Raw genomic sequence first — 19,271 nt, 5'->3', positions numbered from 1 at the left:
CTACACTCCCACCACACACACACGCGCAGTTGGACGCAGTCACACGCGCAAGCTTTTGATGGCAACGTTTCACACATGCCAGAGCGTAGTCACAAAATTGACTCGTGGGGGGGTTCCCTTGTGTTTTGTCCAAGCGCAAGTGTCGCCGCAAACATGCAAACACACACCTTTGTATTTTTAAAATAAGAAAAATAAATAAAAATACTATTGTATAACATTTTGCGATAATAAGAGCACAAATAGCATTATCAATAGTGATGCTAGTGACCCCCAAGAATGTGTTATAGCAAAGTCTTTGATAGTTTTGGTTGTAATTCTAGTCATTGTAATAGTCATGATCATTACGATACAGTCAGCCAGTTTGCTTGTAGTTCTAATACGGCCATAGCTATTGGAAAGTTGTTTAGAGTGCAGACTGACAAAGGCTTATAATGTTGTAAACAAAAATAATGTAAAAAGAAATTTACGAAAATGAACGTGACTTTCTAAAACAAGCATGTAGAAAAATGTTAGCAAACTTAATGTGGGAAAGGAGCTAGCAGGCCTGCTGATGAGTACGCTAATAAGCTGAAGGTGAGCGGCTTAAACATTTAATTTTGGCAGACACATTTATTCTTGAGGCGTAATCAGTCAAAAAAAATTACAAACATTACTTGACATTTTCCAAGACTCCTAAACCTGTCTGCAGGGTAAACATCGCCGCTAACTTGCAGCCGTCGCATGTACGCAATGTCGTTTATAGAATGAATAAAGCGTTCCTGCAAAAAAAATCCAAACAAAAACTTTCCCTATCTACCTGATACTCTAAGCTTTAAGCTTCTTGTCATTTCGCGCCTGGCTTTCCTTGGCTGTCTCTTCCCGAGTCTGTATTTTCTTATCTTTTTCACTATTTATGGTTGACATCATGCGCCATGACATCGTCAGTGCGATGGGAGCATATTGAGGAAATCTAATCAACATAACTGCTACTCATCCAAATAGACAGAGCAGCCATTTACAAGCCCTTCTGCTGTTCATTACCGACTATCGAGTTAGCCATTGTAGCCGAGCCTCTGCCAAATCCATTTAAAACCCTGACTTAAACCCAACCATGCTCCGAAACGGTCAATTTTCCATTTTTCTAGTCCATCATGCAAATGAAAACACACGCACTTCTTACCCGTTACGACCGATCCCGCAGTGGCCGTCGCTAGCAGATTATGTTCGCTTTATTGTGGAAATCTCCCCATAAAATGTTGGTTAGCAGAGTTTATTGGAATTAATCAAGCGTAGTACAGAGGTGCCTGTTAAACGCTGACAGCGACGATAACAATGACGTTCGAGTGGAGCGGAGAAATATGAAAGAACTTCTGAGGCGCAAGGAAAAATGCTATTAGGATGCAAGAGTGTGAGGACGCTGGAGGCTATTCTAATGTTCACCGTGCCTGGCTTCAAAGTCTAATGTGAAAGCATAACTGTCTTGAAATGTAATTTGAAACCATCATTTAGTCCTGAATCTGAACCACTGGCTGGAGAACCCTTTTGTGGAAGGATGAGTTGATATCTTACACTGTACTTAAACTGTAGCTAGCGGGATAGGACTATTTTTGGAGACAGTTTGGTCAGAAGATCGGATTCGATTTGAGTTTTTAGTACTTGGCGATTTTTGGGTGATGGAAATCAGAACACTCGGGAAACTGAGTTTGGGTTTGGATGTCTTTACAAATTAATGACAGCAAAAGTACTAATAAATGTTGAGAAAAATTCAAAATAAATCAGTATTGGGATATTCTTTGTTAAAAAAAACAGACCTCCGTTTATCTTAAATTGAAAGTCCCTGGCTTAAAGCACGAATAGAAAATCCCAACTCAAAACCTTAACTCATGCAATAAATTCAAGCGCAAAACTTCCCAGTAGCCATTTTTCATCCTTCTCTAAAGCACTGGACAAAATGACAGAACAATAAAAAGTTGCGACCCCCTTGGAAAAGCCCCGAAGAGAACCCCCGCACAGTAGCGGATTCAATTTGCGAGCCCAAACGCCTTTGCGCCGTCCCCGCGCATTTGCCGTCCAAGTTGCATCGGCGCCACCAAAACCAAAGCGTCTATGACACGGCGGAGATTGCTCTGTCCAAAACGCAATCATCCAGAGGCGGTGCTGCGGCGCTGATGAATTACCACGGCTTAGGAAAAGACAATGACTTGTCAAGCTGGCCGCTGATCGGCTTTGTCCAGAAACCCGAGGGCGCCGTCGTTGCCGCCGACTCGGAACGCTTGGAGAGCAAACGGCGGTGGAGGCGGTTTACGCAACTCCAACCGGTGGCGGCGCTTAGCGATAGCCCGTTCGTGCTGTCGGAACAGAAGCCCTTCGTAAAATGACACTTTTGGCTGAATATCCACGATAGCAGAATAAAGAATTAAAAGCAAAATGGATGGAAAAATAATTACTTTCAGTCCTTCTGGTTCTTTTTCTGTTTCCACTTTTCGTCGCACCTGTGTAGAAGTCGCACCTGAGTATAAGTCGCACCTGAGTATAAGTCGCACCCGAGTATAAGTCGCACCTGAGTATAAGTCGCACCAGCCAAGAGGAAAAAAGTATACATATATAAGTTGAACTGGAGTATAAGTCGCATTTTAGAGAGGTTCTTTTTTATTTGATCTGAAACAAAGAATAAACATACTTTTTAGTAAAAATAGTTAAAGCCAGGGACCTGTTAAAGAAGCATTTACAGTTTTTTGAATGACCATATACTTGAAAAAAAAAACAAAGGTCGCAATTGAGTATTTGTCGTAGGCCCGCCCAAAACTAAGAAAAAAAATGTGACTTATAGTCTAGAAAATACGGTAGTCTAACATTTTACTAGTGCCATTTTTGTTCAGTTCTTCTCATTGTATGGTCTATTATTTGTTCTGTTTTTGGGTTAATTGTTGTTCTATTTGTAGCTATGTTAGTGTCCTAGTCTAGATAAAATTTTTGTTGTCTGTATAACTGGTACTAGGTTCTGCTTCCTGTTATTCTTTCAGTTCCTGGTCTAGTTTTAATTCTAGTTGTAGTTCAGATGTTTGAACAAAAAGACTAGAAGCTTTTACTTTTTGAAACATAGAAATTTGACCTTGTCCAAAAAGTTGACATTTTTTAAAGTCACAGAAATGATTACAAATTCATTCAAGGCGATTAAAAAAAACATATTTAAGGGAAAAATAGGCCAATTCAAACATCTGACATCTTGCCAGGTTCTTATGCATTTAATGTTTTTTTTGTTTCATTATCTCTTAAAAAGGATGACATGGTACATCACTTCTCCTCAAAAGAAGCACATAAATAATAAAAAGTTGAAAATAGATTTGCGAGGGAGTTCGTCACGAGGTCACTGGGAATCGTCGGCGCACCAGTCATCTTGATGACTACGAGCAAGGTGGCGTAAGAGGAGCGACATGCCCGCCCGGCGACCTCTCGAACGGAGCTGCGTTAAAGTGCTGACTCGCCGCAGCCCAGTGGAAATGCGCGGCGGTACGAGTCCCTTCCCGCTCATCAAATAATAATGGACCCCGCGCTGCGGTCAGGTTGCCATGGGGGGGGCGGATGCAGAGTTACACGCGGCGAGGTCACCTCACGGTCACTAAACAGCGAGTACCCATCAAGGTTATCTAGAGAACACCAGTGCAGAAGTTTATTAATACCGTATTTCTGGACTAGAAGTCACTGGTTTTTAAAATACTTTGGCTAGGGTTGCAACTTGTACTCCAGTTTGATTCATAAAGTGAAATTATTGACGCATTTTCATATTATTTCTGATGTTTTTTTCTTGTACTGCAGTGCGACTTACGTATAGTCCGAAAAATGCAATAATGTTCATCATGTGTATGCAGATATTTGGATACTGCTAACCTCTGATTTTGGACATAATTCGGAATCGCTCCCTTCTAAAGACGTTCTAACATACCTCCAGGCTGGCTTAATTAGCTTAATTCCAGATAAATGTCCTTGTGTCTGGAAGGTCAATGGGAGATTGTCTAATTTCTTGTATCTATTTCTGTACAACCCAAAAAAAGGTACATCCTTCTCCAGACTGAGTTAAAAGGGACTGTTACTAAATTTTCTTTTTATCAGTCTGTAAAAGAATGTGTTATAGACAAGTCTTTGACAGCAAGGTACCATGGGACCTTTTCGGAGTACCGGTACAAACTAGCTTTCTAGCAAAAGCATACAGTTTCAGGGTGTAGTTTTGGTTCTGATTCTAGTCATTGTAATAGTCAGGATCATTACGATACAGTCCAACAGTTTTGTAGTTCTAATATGGCCATAGCTATTGGAAAAATCTGATTCTATTTACCTGCTTTGTTCTGGTTCAACTTGTTCTGCTTCTATTTCAATTTTCTAACCAATTTATGGAATTACAGTATATTTCTATCTCGGGTGATCATTTTTGACTAGGTAGTACTTGCGGTTATACCTCTGTGTCTTCCTGCTTCCTAGTTTTATACCCGCTTCTTGTATCTGTCCTGTATCTTATTATGTTACTCCATCTGATTGCCGTGCTGCCTTTGTTCTCCTTCCACGTTTGCCTTGGAAGGCAGGCTGACAAGGTTTATTTTTATGCGGCGCGTGGGTGGGAAAAGACCTTTCCCCTAACTAAAAAATATCATGAGGTGAACATTGGGCAAGACGCTACACATACGAACTTAGGTGTTGAGACGGTTCCCCTAAAATGAGAGGGCCGCCAGCCATATCAGTGGTGTGACGAATGACTTTAAAATGCACTAACGATTCAGAAAATGTTAAATGTTCTCATTAGCTGCTTGAGAGGTCAGTTGTGCAAGCCTGCGCACACAGACACACATTGCTTTAGCACCTAAGACCCAAACACTTTCTTTTCTTGGCTTCTGATTCTAGTGCTAGCTTTAGTCTATATCTAGCTCGCTGTAGGTTTCTAGTTATCGGGAGTGTTAGAGTCACATGAAAATATATTTTTATAATAGACATGTTTAGAGTTCTGAGTCTTTTAATCAAAGGTAAGATTCTGGTCTTGGTAGATTTAAGGTGGAGTTCAATTTATGGATTGCGTTACGGACCTAAGGGTTTGTTTTCTTACTGGTTATTAGCAGAGTGCTGGTTTAGTATCAGGTGGTCCTTGGAAAGTCATGATAATTTGGTTAGGTATCCATTCATAATCATGGTCAGTGTTCTGGTTAATTTAAAGTATAGTTCAAATCTGAGCACAGGTTTTAGTTCTGATTGTTAAGTGACGATTTCTAGTCAAAGTCCTAATGATTTGGTTAGACTCTAATTTTGTTTGGAGTACAGGTTTCTGGTCAGAACCCCCTTGGCCATAATATTAGCGTTCAAGACGAAGACATAGGGAAAATCCTTTAAAATGCCAGCCCTGACATCTGAGCCGTTGTACACTCACGCTCATCTGAACAAAAGCAGCACCGGATCCGAAACCACAGTTTGGAATGAGAAAAATCAGCCTTCCGGTTAATAGGAATGGCTTTACTTTAGATATGTCACTTCTCCAAAGTCTGAGTGAATTGAGATGCTAACACAGAGGCTCTTTTTGGTGGATGGTTTCTAACAAGCAGCGCAAAGGGGCAAAAAAAAAGCTCAGGGCTCGGGGGGTAGGCAGGTTCAGGGCCCGGGGCCATCCATCTCTGCTTTCAAGAGAGTTGACAAGGTCACGGTCTCCTGGGCGAGAGCCCTTGGGCCGTAACCACGGACACCCAGACAAACTAAGAGCTGTCACTCAGGCAGACACGGTCACACAATACGGCAACGGGGGATAGCTAGACACCTGCTGTGTGTGTGTGGGTGGGTGGGTGTGTATGTATGTGTGTGTGTGTGTGTGTACCTTGGGAGATATCAACAGACATTCAGAGGACACTTGAAACACTGACTGCTGACAGTAAAGAAATATCTTCATTCCAAGAGGACAGAAAATAAGACAATTTGTTTCATACGTGGCTTTTCGCAGGGTTTTACGAACGCGGTATAATAATACAATAGGCACTTACAGACTAAAGCATTAGGTACACTTGGGTCCTGACTGTTAGATTTTTGCCGGTGATTACGACTAGTTGGAGTTCAAGTTGTGGTCGTTAAACTAGTTCGGTATGTTCATTTAGTTTGGAATTATGATTTGGGTCTTGTCCTTGTTTTAGTGCAAATTCGAATTATGGTTCTGGTGATTTTTACTTTGTTTAAGCTCAAGTACATTTGTTGACATAGCATGCATAAATTTATTCTTTAAGAAGAAAAGCAAAGTTATGTTGAGGTCGATCTTTGACCAATTCAATTCCCCTACGAAGTTATTGCCGGAAAGCAAAATCCTTCATAAACTTTAGATCATACAGAAAACAGGTCCAAGTTCAGCACAAAAATCAAATTTTCCCGTCTTTTTCTTTGTCTATATGTTATTATCCAAAGGCAATTATAGATTTTTTAAGCAAGACATGACCGCTCATTGGATTTACTTACTGTGATTTTACTTACAACTTTTGCATAACAAAAACGCCAACATAGTCTACAAAACTTGCCATGTTGCTCAATAGTTTGCAGTGGTACAAAAACAAATAAGTCTACCTTGCTTAAAAAAAATACGGTTATGCCTCTCAAGACTTACGTATCGCTATCGAAGTAGCTTTTTATTAGCGCTGATTAGACATTTGGGGGGCATTTTCAGAGCGTATCAATTCTATGCAAGGTCCCAATTCCGACGAGGTATACGCTTTGACTTACGTTTTAGTTTGGTGTTGTGCCATAATATTTTCAACAAATCTAAAATATAACAGCTGTAAATTGTGGGGAATACGCCTACTCATTCGCTGGAGGAATTCATGTAAATCACCATACATATGCAATTCAGCATTGGCCTATTTTGCAATTGAAAGATTTTCTGGTCAATTAAAATCTTTTCAAGTAGATGAAGCCATAACCCTAAAAAATTGCCAAATCCCAGGAAAAAAACAACCACCTTCAAAGCAAAAACGTCTGACTAACTTAGCCTTCCAGAGCATATCTTCATTGATTTCTACGCATCGTCATGACCAACAAGCACACTCAATTTAACCATCGTCTAAGCGTGACATTGTTTCCATCCGAGGCCCAGCGGAGCAACGGTTCCTGCGCAAGAAACGGGGTGTGAGGTCAATAAACCTCAAGCTGAGGGAGCCAATCTCCATACGAAGGCGAGCCGACTACATTCAAGAAAACTATTACTCTACACGTGCTAAAAAAAATGGCCAATGTTATTGCAAAAACCAGAAAGCGCCTATGTTAATACACACTCGCCCCGTTAACACAATTTCATCTCGGGGTCGCAGACACCATCAAGCTTCGACACGGCAACCATCCGACAAGCTTGAGAGACCCGGTCCGAAACGGGGCGTCGACATCACCGTGTAGCTGTAGCACTGCCACACGCGACATCCATTTAATATCATTGCAAATCCTCCGCGTCAAGCTGTCCGTCTTTCGAATGAAATGTCAGCGCGGTGTCACCGAGTAATAGCTCGGCGGCGTGGGGTAACACGGGTCACCGCAAAAGTGGAAAAAATAGCGTGAAAGCACACTCCTCACGCGTGTAAATAATGATATACAGGTGTATTTTTTTTTCGCCCGGGCCTCGCGGGGAGATAACATCGAGTTGCGAGGAGAAGACGCCGCCGCCGCCGTATTTATTATTTTATTTTTCGCAGCTGTCTGGAGTCGAGCAGGGCAAATGTATTTTTACTCAAATGCCAGTCACGCATTGGATTGACTGCTGTAAACACATTATAGAGGGCTTTGTGCGTGCAATATGAACTATTAACACTATGAATAAATATAATAACACTTCTCATTTGGCTGTTTTGGAAAATGTCAAGATTTTAGACTTCACAATGCCGGGTGATGATGTTTCATTTGAAACGTAAATCGCTGCCAGGCGCTTTCGAGATTTTTCAAGACGTACGTACATAAGAGGCTTATTATTACCAAAAATATGGAATCTGACAAAATAAATATACAGTTAGGCGCATTAGATGGATGGTCTTATCCAAACCCACACTTTTGAAGGCACCTGGCTAAGTTCTACTAAGATAATAATCCGCAAACTTTCAATTAAACTGACAATATCAACTTGACAAAACATGTTGGAAAGTAAAAATAACAAATCGAAAAAAATGTTGCATCACCGCCATCAGCTAGCAATTGCGCCTCAATGCTTTAAAAAATTCATTCTTACAATCACATGGTTGCAGCCACTTCCTAACCTCGCCATTGTAGCATCAAAAAGCGACAGAGCGAGGAAAAAAAAAATGGGAAAAAAGCGAATCCGCAGCTCATTGTTGAAGCCACGTCACTCGTCTGGGGAGCACTGCTGCTCGCCAACGTTTCCCACATTCTCCGATTCTAACGCCAAGGTCGTTTTCCTCCAGCGATCTGTAGCTCTTAATCAGCCACATCTCTCTCTCTCGAGGCCCCCGAGCGAGCTAGCGGAGGACGCTAACGAAACCCCGCAAGTCTACGCTGGGGGAAAATATATGCGTTGCTGCCCGGCTCTATAGGCTTTGAAAGTCTTGTTTGGTTTTTGATCTTCTTTGTTGTTCAGGAACCGTCTCTAACGACCAATCCGTTTGTTTTGCTACTCGGAAGTAGTGCGAACACTTGCACACTTAGTTTTGGTGGCTAATCTCATTTGAGAAAAAAGGAATTCGACAAATTGATTGTCATGTAACAGCTGTTTCGGTGCTAAAATCACCAAAATTAGTTCACCAAAAAAGGTCACCTATATAAAGTGTGTGGCTCCAGTTTTTTTTAACTAGGTCTACAATGACTTGTGTGTCTTGTGTGTCTTGCTACTTGCAACCAAAAAAAATCCCGAATACGGGAAGAAATAAAGTTCTAACCTAACCTAACCAAAAAGGTCACCTATATAAAGTGTGTGTGGCTCCAGTTTTTTTTAACTAGGTCTACAATGTCTTGTGTGTCTTGCTACTGCAACCAAGAAATTTCCCGAATACGGGATGAAATAAAGTTCTAACCCAACCAAAAATGTCACCAATATAAAAACCCAAAACGTACACTTCATTCAATTGAAATATTTGATCAAGTTTGATTTTTTCATAGCAGCTAGCCAAAAAAGGTAGCATATACAGTCTCTAAATTGCTTTAGTAAGTATTCTAGCCTATCTTGCGATTGATTGATGACTTGATTAAGAGCTAGGTCTCCAGTCCCTGCGCCCGCATAGCATCCACAAACACCGGATTTCTCTCTTTTTCACTGCCACTGTTTGTGCTAGCAAAGTCAGACATCTTATATTGATTGCTTTGTTTCCAGTGCAGCGATACATAATTCATCATCCGAGTGTGTGTATTTATGGGTGTATTTGTGTGTGTACAAATAGCGAAAGGGGTAAATAATCAATCAAAGTCAACGCCTCCCCTTCACACAATTACCAGAAGTGTTGCAGTAAAAGACTGTCGCTTCTTTAGGCCCCGCCCTTGCAGGATTATTAGATAAGGCGGTGGTACCTTCACATACCGGTTGCGAGGAACCAGTTGCGTGATTGAATTTGAGCGACGCGCTCCAGATTGTTTTGGTTCGATAGAAAAAAACGAAAATGCTGGTGAGTCAGGGTGTCTGAAGTAGACTTAAAAGACAAATTAACCTCATTGGTCGATGGACGTCTAAGTCCATTAAAAGAAAAGCGGGAGTTCAAAAGTTGAAATTGGGTCGGGGAAAAAGGGGGCAGGCCGAGGTCCCCGTAGTCCAGCCGTGGCAGTTCCCGCCTCGGACTCGATCGCGGATCCGCGGATGGTTTCGGTTATGAGCTCCGGCGAGTGCAAACGGCGCGTCGTCGGTGATTCGCAGACATTGATTAATCTCATCGGGGACCGAGCTGGACACAGCAGTAATAAACTGCAAATTGTCTAGCGGAGCTCCCATCAAATCAGCGCCATGGGCGAGCCGGGCCGCCGTTGACGCCGCCTCCGAGAACGGGCAGCGCTATTCTGAGCTTTAATGCGATGGAGGTAATTAAGTACGTGCTAAACAAACTCGTTTGAGCGGAATGCCTAATAAGTAATAAACAAGCAAGACTTCCTGTTCCTGCGCTTCTTTGTCCCCTGATAGGCGTACTCCGTAGAAAAACACGCCCACGCTGGGAGAGAAACCTTCAGCGGCGGCCAAGAAACATAAAACCCAAAATATTCTCCCTGTTGAAATGAGAGCCAAAATGGAGTTCACGTTTTACGGCGAGATCCGACAAGACAAAAAACTCGAAAGATCTTACAATTGGGACTCTGTGTTTCCCATCGGTTAGACGGACAAAAAAAATCTGGACAAAATTCACTGATTGGCTACAGCAAGCGATCAATAGCAGCCCTGCGGATTATGAGTTAATAGAAAACTGCCTGGAAAAGGACGGACAACACCTTGTTCAATTTATTGAACATGATTCTTTCTGCTCGTGTGCTTTTTCAATTTATTAAATAAATAAATAACATTTTTCGGTGCGTAAAAGTGCCGAAAAAGGTATGCAAAAGCCACTACTACACAAACAAGTCCACCAGACATTTTATCAATAATGCTACTATTTTAGCCAAGTAGATTTGAGCATCCCAGATTGGCTGTCCTACCTCGTGATGTCATTAATACCCAAACTTTTAATGCACATGTGTATGTGTGGAGCTATAACCCACATTAAAATTGGCTAATTTGGGGGTATTTTCTCCATTACCAGGTCTTGGAAATTTACTATTTGCACACTAGGAGGATGATAGAGTGGTTAGTGCGTCAGGCTCACAGTTCTGAGGTCGAGGGCTCGATCCCTGGTGGGTTCTGAGCTTCCTTCCATGTTCTCACCGTGCCTCCGTGGCTTTTCTCTGGGTATACTTCCAAATCTAAAAAACATGTATGCTAGATTTATTGAGCACTCCAAATTGCCATAGGCATGAGTCAGCTCATGTTGCCCTGTGATTGGCTAGCAACCCATTTAGGGTGTGCCCTGCCTACTGCCCATGGTTGGTTGGGCTAGGCTCCAGCACCCCCTTGGCTCTTGTGAGGAAAAGTGGCTGGGATAATGAATGAATAAAAAGCATGCATGTTCTCCATTCAAACCTGAAACAGCCAATCATGTATTACAAGCTCATTTAAAACAGCTTTTGGTGGTCAAATTCTACAAAAAAATGTCAACTATTGAGATAATTGCGGCTTCCTTTGACGTAAACAAACGTTCTTGTTAAAAAAATTGGCGATGGCGAGTACGGCGTATTCCTCAAAATGAAAGATAGCAATTTGAAGAGGCGCTAATAAGTGAAGATATTGCATCGCTGTACAGTTTAAGAACATCCAAATGTCACTAATGGAAGAGAGTGCACCCATGAAATATTAAACAGGCGGAGAGAATCTAATCCCAGTCTCAATTGAATAAATGAGAAAATATATTAGATTCATTTATTCAGTGACTCATTTGTGCGAAAACCAGGCCGTGCTTGCCTTGCACACTCCACAAATATGATACGATTAAACGCCAACAGAGTAGAACAATTTAAAAAAAAAAGGATCTTCAAAAAGGTTAAAAAAAATAAAAAATAAAACACCAGACTAATTAGAGTCTCCTCAAAAGGACGTGCCAACGCTCAACAGGAGCGATGACTCGTGGGTCACGGAAAATTCCACCAAGGGGAAAAAAACGTATTTTTCAAGAGTACAAATGTCAAGACTAATGGCAGGAATTCAACATTTAAAAATAAATGCTCTGACACAATGACTTGTCGAGGTGGCTTTAGCCGAAATCGTTTTTCTTTTGAAAAACGGACAAACAAATGGAAATCGTACCGCCTTGATAAGGAAAAAAAATAGTCAAGAAATGCATTTGCTATGAAATGACAGATATTTACATGATGTGCTTATACACTAATGTATGCGCAGACGGATATTAGCCTTAGGTGGATATTTAAATTGACAAATATTTGCAATATGGTTTCAGTATATGGGAAAGGGGGACGTATCTTTTGCGCGATGTGTGTATGGTAATGCTTATTTCGATTAGAAAATGGGAGCCATTAGCAAAAGTCATTTAGGGGATGTTTTCTAATTGATTTATGAATAAAGTCCCACCTCAGAAACTTTCACGTCACGAAGTTGTTGGACGATGCTTTTCTAAGCGCCCATTTTAAGAAGCTTTTGATCAATTAAATGCAATTCTTTGGCCCCCAAAAAAAACGATTACCGTATTTTTGGACTATAAGTCGCATATGTAAATAAATAAAGAAATCCAACAGCTAAAAAAAAAGCATAATACAGAGTACAAGTTGCATTTTGGTAAAGATTTTTTTTATCAGAAATCAAGAACAAAAATACATTAATGTAAAAATAGTAAAATGGAGAACAAGAGATTAAATAGGTATCTGTTAATATAATTTTTCTAGATAACTATAGCCAAAAACTACAACAAAAGAGGTAGAGCTAAAAAATAAAAATTTGAGTATTAGGCAAACTATTAAAACTAAAAATAATTAATAACCATGCGACTTATAGTCTAAAAAATACGGTTCTAAGAGTCCGGGCCTCCTTGGCGGAGGTAATAAAGCCGTCCAAAAGGCGACAGAAGGAGCGTCCTCGTGGTTTTGGCAACGGCACGTGAGCCAGCTTGGCGAGGCGAACGGCGGGGCGGCAGATGGTCCGAGAAAAACGGCCACCGGCCCCGTCCGTCCCAGCTGGGCGGGCCAGTGTGTTTGGCCAGGCGCGAGCACGCCATAAAAGCGCGCATACGCGTGTGGCGGCCCGAGAACAATGTGTTTCGGGCACCTGCGCCCCTTTTTTAAAATTATTTTTGTCCCTTTTTGGCCGTCTAAAGCCGAGCGGCGGGAAGGAAACGCTTCCAAGCGTCAACACGAAAACATCTGAGGGCAACATTGGGGCCAAAATGGAGGCTTTCAGTGAAAATCAAGGCAAGGGCAAATACCCCTGGATCATTCTTTTTGACATGTGCTTGGATAAAAGCGGCAAAGCACATCTGTGCACACTTGTATGTTATTTCATTGCACTATATTTTAATGGTGTGTTCATGATTAGATTAGATTTTATTTCAGGCAATTTGACATGGTTTGGATTTAACATGTTATTTTTGGCCAGCAAATTCAAGATTTACTATTTTGTCTACTGACGTATGGCTTTTTTCAGAATGTATTTTAGGTCATTTTAATACATTTTATGAAGTTGGTTTGTATTTAACATGTTATTTTGTGCATCAAATTATAGATATGTTTTATTATTATTTTGTTTACTGACATGTGGCTTTTTCAAAATGTATTTTAATACATTTGGTTTGTATTCAACATGTTATTTTTGTTACTGTGTGCAGTGAATTATATATATTTTTTATTATTATTTTGTTTACTGATGCGTGGCTTTTTTCAAAATGTATTTTTGGTCATTTTAATACATTTTATTAAGTTGGTTTGTATTCAACATGTTATTTTTGTTACTGTGTGCCGTGAATTATATATCTTTTTTATTATTGTTTTGTTTACAGATGTTTTTTTTCCAAAATGTATTTTATGTCATTTTAAGAAATTTTATTAAGTTGGTTTATATTCCACATCTTATTTTGTGCAGCAAATTATAGATATTTTTTATTACTATTTAGTTTTCTGACATTTGGCTTTTATAAAAATGTATTTTAGGTCACTTTAATACATTTTATGAAGTTGATTTGTATTTAACATGTTATTTTTGTTACTTTGAGCAGCAAATTCTAGCTATTTTTTATTAGCATTTTATTTATTGACGTGTGGCTTTTTACAAAAAGTATTTTACGTCATTTTTGTACATTTTATTAACTACTCACCCTGTACATTTGCACACAATGCGTGACACAAAAACATTTTATATTACAGAAATGGTGAGAAATGGCTTTGATAAATGATTGTTAAACCTGTCATACTATTTAAATATATATATATACACAAATTCACTTTTCTGGGTCCAAAACTAGTGGTTTGAATTTCAAAGCCCAGTTCATAAAGTTTTAATGACAGCAGTGGCGCTGGGAACAAATTCACTTTTCATTATTTCCTTTGGGAAATAACGGATGTAAAGGTCTACCTAATTGACGCGTCGGCCATGTTATTTGGACCCCCAATTTCCAGGCAATCCATCAAAGTTGCGGCGCGCAAAGTCAGCGCTTCTAAACTCGGTGACGATCCGTCTAACGGCGACGTGGGCGCAATTTCAGACTTTAGCGAATCAAAACAAGCTTCCAAAAACAACCACAGGTTTTTTTTATTCAAGTTGGGCCTCCCATCCCCACACAATGTACAGTTTCAATTATCATTGTATTTACAAGCTGTGCACGAGAAGTTTGTTGACAACTTTTAGTATTTTTTTCTTAAAATATATTTTACAATGAATCAGGAAAGTGTAGAACTAAGTATGAAAGTAAATATTTGATATGTTTATAGTATATGAGATGATTGTCATGATCTCATTTATTTTGTGATATGTTCCAATTATTCTTTATATTTTAGTCATGCTATATTTCAAAGGATTTACTTTTTAAACACACTTTGTAATTCACTTATTTGATTATTTTTTCATTTGCAGGTTATGATTATTAATTATTATTAATTATTATTATGGATTTGTGATTAATCTGTGCGATTTACCAAATTACAGCTTCTTATACTATATTCTAATAAAGATAAGATCTTGTTTTTTGATAACAAAAATGTAACAGATGCAGGGAAAAATGAATAAAATAAAAATTAAAAATTGAAATTAAAAAAAATTAAAATTAAAAAAATAAATACAAAATAAAATAACAAATTAAAATAAAATAAAAATAATAAAAAATCGCTTAAGTCATTGTATTACATTTAATCAGACGCTCAACATTAATAGTCAGGTCTGGTAACTTCCTCAAATATTGCTTTTCAATCCAAAAGCAAAGCCACCCGACAATCATCACACAGTGGCGCCTCCTGATTGGCCGCATTCAAGATTACCTATCCTTGACAATGACAGACGCCCAACTTCTGCAAAACTCCAAGTTTCATTGCCACTAACAACCGGTGGGGCTCAAAAGTAGACATTTTGGGCCAAAACGCAATTGGATGAAAGCAAACTTCGCACCCAGGCATTTGCAGTCGGCAGAGCCCGCGGGCCTCGCCGCCGCCTCCGCCGCCCGCGGGCTCGCGGGCCCGCCGACCTACATCCAGGCTGAGCGGGGACGATATTAGCGCGGCAATTAAAGGAGATGACAGCCTTCAAGGCAGGCGGGGACGCCACGCCGTCTTCTCTCTGGTGTAATAGCTATTGATTTTTGGCACGTGCAAAACAACACAGCCCGGAGACAGAAAGGGGAGCGAAAGAAAGGGAGCACGCAGGTGAGCTGGAAGCGGAGGCGTACCCCACGGCGCCGTGCCGTGGCGCTCCCGTTTCGTATGGGAGATGACAAGACTAACTAGAAAAATCAAAAGCCACTTTGGAAAGGGAGGAAAAAACGGGGTTGTAAAAATGGGAAGTCATTATTTCGCTCGTCCTTGTCGGGTTCGCGGGGTGCTGGAGCCTAACCCAGCTGACTGTAGGGCGAAAGACGGACCTCAACCTAGACTCGCGGTCACAATCAAATGGCTAGCGAGTGGGGAATTGATCCTGATTTAGACATGCCAATCGACTCTCCAACTTTCACAAAATTATATTTTGACTCAATGATCATATCACCAATGACAAGTTGAGCCTGTCAGATATTAAACACAAACGGAACTGGAACAATACTCTTAAATATACAGATGTCAAATTAGTTTACAAAATCTTCCAACACAAAGCTCCTCCGTGACCGGACATTTCGTCGACGGACACTTTGTCACCAGACCGTTATAATAAAAGACGGACTTATGTTTTCGTTAAGAGGGGAGAGATTTGTTTCAGTCGAAGAGGAAGATATCGTTTTAATGGCAACTGACACTAATCTCGATTTATTGGCAAAAAGTATGCACTGGTTTTGCGACGGTACGTTCGATAGTGCACCTGACAACCATCAACTCTATACCAGTGCATACTTTTTGCCAATAAATCGAGATTAGTGTCAGTTCCCATTAAAACGATATCTTCCTCTTCGACTAAAACAAATCTCTCCCCTCTTAACGAAACCCTAAGTTCGTCTGTTATTTTAACTGTCTGGTGACGAGGTGTCCGGCAACGAATTGTCCATCGACGAAATGTCCAGTCGACGAACTGTCTGGCGACGAAGTGTCCGTCGGCGAATTGTCCGGGCACCAGCTCCTCCTCCACTGCAAGATTTTGTACCAAAAAAATCACAAGACATCAACAATGGCTGGCTCGAGAGGTGACTGTCCAGTTCCCTTCAAAGAGCGCTAAATTAGCCAAAGCACCTTTTCTGTCTGGACCTCAATACCAATTAACATCCACAAACTCTCGTCTCTGAACCTCTTGGCCAATCATCTTAAACCCTTGGCTATTAGACGAACAAAATTGCGATCACAACGGTGTCTAAAACTTTGTGTATGTGTCATCGTTCATCTCCAACGTACACACGGGACTAAAGATGGAAATTAGCCCTCGGCTATAATCTTAAATATGTTGCTGTCCCTTGACAAATAAATCAAACTCACCATCAGAACACAAAACAACTTGTCATCGTACACCGACTTCAAAAACTGTAGTATGAAACAGGACAAGGAAAGAACAAGGTCAGGAGCATAATTACCTGCTAAGATGACATCACCTCCGACAGCTGAAGAACAAGGTTCTGAAACAAATACCCGCTAAAGACCCTGGACAAGCTCTCGGGATGAAGACACCCGGTATGAAAATCAATACTAGGTCGAAAGCCTTAAATAAGACTGCCGCTGACGTGACGGACACGCGAGATGGGAAAATGATTTTCGGGGATTCGGCGTGTTGGACATGACACCGACTTAGCATCTGACTTGTTCTCTAAATTTGAAGGGAAAATAAAGGCCAAAAAAACAGCAACCGCAAAAGAAATGTCAGGCGTTTCATATTCACGGCGGCGTCTTTCAAAGCGCAAACAAACCGCGCCAAAGGATGGAAAAAAAAGCTTTTCAAAAGACTCGATGGTGTTCAGTAAAGAACCAGCTGGCGCTTCTCCTCTAATGAAGTCGTTATGAATGCGAGAGGCGTTGCGTCGCCTTCTTGATTTGAGTCTGGTGGCTGAAATTGGGCTGCGAGCCACTAAAAAAAAGGATAAAGCTCGTCTTTTAGGGTGGAAAAACGGTGTTTTACGATGTTCTGACGTTACACGACAAACATAAAAAAACATCGGCTTTGTCAATAAGCCACTTAGCGTTTAGCGTTTAGCCCGTCGTGCATAAAAGACAAAACATGCTGTTGTACATCAGTGCTAAAAATATGTTGATCTGCCAGGTTACCCTGATCCGTTAATATCTCCTCCGTTGTCAATTTTTCCAAGCCTCTTTGATGCGCTAAGACGAGGGCTAAGGAGTCGACGAACGAAGACACGCCAATAACAACAACGTACTCTACGCAAATATCGCTCGCTGCTTACAGTTGTGAAGAAAACACTCGAGAAAAACACTTAATGAGCCGGAATAGTTGATCTCTTGGATTTCGCTAAAACGCCATTGAGTAGGCCTCGGGGCTTTGTAGCGCTTTGCATGCTGGGAGCCAGCTACCAACAATCAGAGAAGCCTACATACAGTTCTAGCATACATTACGTACAGTTCATATTAAACCTGCAACCAAAGTATTACAAATATTTTCTAAATAAACTTAGGAGAGCGTTTCTAAAGTACGTACAATTCACATCGATCAAGTTTCGAACAAACACAGCATCGAGTCCTGATTTACGAATTATTATCTGACTAGTATTGTACTATACTGACAAAAAACAGTAAAATAGTTCTGTTAAAAAGGGAAAGACTACATTAAACAAGACAATGTTCCTGGTCTTTTAAACAAGTTTTGACATAACAGAACCCAGGCGACGTCTCACAGGAACCAAAAAACCAGCCAGCTGAGTTAAAGACCGAATTTGTCCCAATAGATATAACTGCTCTAGCGGCGCTGAAAAGTAGTAAACCATCATAAAACCCACGACTAGTGAAGCGCAGGGGTCAGGACGGGACAAGGAGGAAGGAGCTAACGTCACTTTTTCCAAACCCTTCCACTATTTTTTCCCCAAATGGATCCAGCAGTTGTGATCCACGGTAGCCGACTAAAAAGATCCGGTCCAGACATACTTGATTTTCCAGACTACAACTTGTTCTTTTTCCATAGTTTGGCTGGGCCTGTTCTTATTCTTTCTGACCACTGACAGTTAGGCTATTTTTTAGACTATTGTTACCTGAAAAACTATTTTATTAACACTTACCCATTTTCCTAATAATAATAATAAGACATAGGCCCTGTCGTCATTATCAACAACACAAAAACCCTACTTGTCATCACACCCAGAAACTGCGTGTGACGAAATTGGTGGTGCTTCTCCATAAGCTGCGTTTACTCGGCAAAAGACCTAAATAAGTGCAAGCTACGGACTTGTAATTTGGCATTCTGCTGTTATGGATACAGGTCGCTTACCTCTCACTGTCTTTCACTTACCTTACCTTCAGTCAGCTAGTAGGAGGCAGATCACCATCCAAACATCTTTTCATATTACTGCAGAAGGGAATGTGTGTTATGTTACCGCAAGTTTAATGTATATTTGTTCTTAGTTTCTGATCAAATAAAAAAATGCCCTCCCAAGAGTGCAACTTACACTCCAATGCGACTTACACTCCAATGCGACTTACACTCCAATGCGACTTACACTCCAATGCGACTTATACTCCAATGCGACTTATACTCCAGTGTGACTACTTCAGATGCGACTTTTAGTCCAAAAAAATCAAATCCCAACAAAGCAATTTTGTAATACATGCAGTCACTTATCGCTGCTCTTGCGAGACAACCGTCCACGAACCGCGGGCGGGGCGCCTCAAAGCGCCTTCGTAAATCACCCACCATGCCTCGCCCGCTGTAAAAAGTGCCCATTTCCACGCATTATTAGCCCAGGTGGCCTTGGATACGTCGGAACCCCCATTGTGCGTCGGCCTCATACGATTCCACGCCGAACCGCGGCCCCCCTTGCGACTCCCTCCCGCCGCACACCCTCATTTCAGCCGAGGGGGACGATAATGGATGAGGGAAGCTCCGCTGAAGAAAATGTGACCTTCCGCAAACCTCATCATGATAGCACACCTTGCAGTAAGTTCAAGGGTCAGCTCATTACCAGCACCCCAAACCCCCTACGTAGGCCAGATCT

The 19,271-nt window shown here is 41.0% G+C and overlaps 1 protein-coding gene across 9 annotated transcripts in view; it reads right to left on the bottom strand.

Annotated features, from left to right (window-relative positions):
- klhl29 (kelch like family member 29) overlaps nucleotides 1-19,271 on the bottom strand; it is a 167,460-nt gene that overhangs the window by 134,407 nt on the left and 13,782 nt on the right. For 2 of the 9 annotated variants that reach the window (XM_077586484.1, XM_077586483.1), the window contains exon 6: nucleotides 18,569-18,625. The exons of the other annotated variants lie outside the window; for them this stretch is intronic. The gene's annotated coding sequence lies outside the window, so the exon portion shown is untranslated. The remainder of the gene's footprint in view (nucleotides 1-18,568; nucleotides 18,626-19,271) is intronic. 9 annotated transcript variants of the gene reach the window in all.

Source organism: Stigmatopora argus, chromosome 19 (genome assembly GCF_051989625.1).
Source record: "Stigmatopora argus isolate UIUO_Sarg chromosome 19, RoL_Sarg_1.0, whole genome shotgun sequence".
NCBI lineage: Eukaryota > Metazoa > Chordata > Actinopteri > Syngnathiformes > Syngnathidae > Stigmatopora > Stigmatopora argus.
The sequence above is the reverse complement of the archived record's forward strand: the minus strand, read 5'-3'. Positions and strand labels throughout refer to the sequence as shown.